At 37.3% G+C, this 1364-nt stretch overlaps 1 long non-coding RNA gene across 1 annotated transcript in view; it reads right to left on the bottom strand.

Moving 5' to 3' along the window:
* Positions 1-998, bottom strand: part of LOC107551208 (uncharacterized) — a 4540-nt gene extending 3542 nt beyond the window's left edge. The window contains exon 1 of the long non-coding RNA XR_001604740.1: positions 905-998. This is a non-coding gene — a long non-coding RNA (uncharacterized lncRNA). The remainder of the gene's footprint in view (positions 1-904) is intronic.
* Positions 999-1364: the final 366 nt, after the last annotated feature.

The raw sequence follows: 1364 nt of genomic DNA, 5'->3' as shown, positions 1-1364 counted from the left end.
GAGCCGTTTTAGGTAGGCGTGGCTGACCCTTAAATTTTATAAAGAATATCTCTTTGGATTTGAGACTTTAGTCTTTGCAACTTTACAGATCTTCTTTATGCACCAAGAGCTTGTAACACTCCAAAGAGAAAAGAAAAATTTAAAATCACATCATATGACCCCCTTTAAGATTGCTTGTAGAAAAACAAATACAATAAAACCAAACAAAAATTAAAAACAAATATTTTGATAAATGACAGGGCAAAGGAAAATAGCAAAATGGCTAAGTGGTGCACAATAAAGGACTAAAGCATAGAACAGCCTAAAAATTTGGTATCATGAAGTCTGTGGCTTTAATGGGAAGAAAATAGTCTAAGTCAGGAAAAACAAAAGTGGTCACCATATTTTCTTCACAGTTGTGGTTTAAATAAGTGAATTTGCTTCTCAAAAAAAAATTTTTTTTTTAAGATTTTGTCCATCAGGAATTGATTGAATTATTATTGTTTGCTCATTTCTGCAATCTAATGTGAGTGACAGGTTGCTGGAGGGATTGTTGTCAAATCCTTGGGATGGTGCATAAATAAAGTTATTTTGATTAAAGATTATATATAAAAAATAAATCAATAAAAACCAGAAGCAGCCCACTGTAATGACACACTGTACTAGCTCAGGATGAACATATACTACAATGGATCACCTAACAGGTGTGATACTTATACCTTAGCAGGTGTGAGAACCGAGACAACAATGCCAGAGTCGTGGATGCATTTAAGACCTTTCATCAAGTCAATGGCAAACTCTCACACTACTTCATCAGACAGGCATTCATCTTGAGCGATCAGTGCTGCCAGGGATCCACCTATAATACTAATACTTCTATAATTTACCAATTGATTTAGACTACTATAATAACCCTGGATCTCACCTGTGCTCATCTCCACCACCAGCCACAGATGGTTGCTGGTCTCATACCATTCATAAAAAGACACCACACTGTCCTGCTTAACGTCATGAGCAAGTCTCACCTGTGGAGATACTGTGACAGTTATCAAACATAGGAGTACTGTGTAAGGTAAACACTTTCAAGTGCATGCAAAACATTGCTCAAAACAAACAGCTTAACAATTGTGCTTGTACACACATGCTTTGTGAGTTCGGGTCTCTTGGATTTGTCACTGCAGATGATTGCCTTTCCTTCTGCCCTTATCCACCACCGATCTGCTAGTACCTCTGCCGATCTCTTCAGACAAAATCAAGTTCTCCATCTACGCAGTGATGGAAAGCATGAGCATTAAAGCCAAAACAAACATCTAAAACACATGGCAGTTTTGAAATGTAGTTTTCAGATGCAAAAACACACCTGAGACTCACGTGAGATTGAGAGC

Source organism: Sinocyclocheilus grahami, unplaced genomic scaffold (assembly GCF_001515645.1).
Source record: "Sinocyclocheilus grahami isolate Dianchi unplaced genomic scaffold, SAMN03320097.WGS_v1.1 scaffold418.1, whole genome shotgun sequence".
NCBI lineage: Eukaryota > Metazoa > Chordata > Actinopteri > Cypriniformes > Cyprinidae > Sinocyclocheilus > Sinocyclocheilus grahami.
This window is presented reverse-complemented; position numbering and strand designations above follow the sequence as displayed.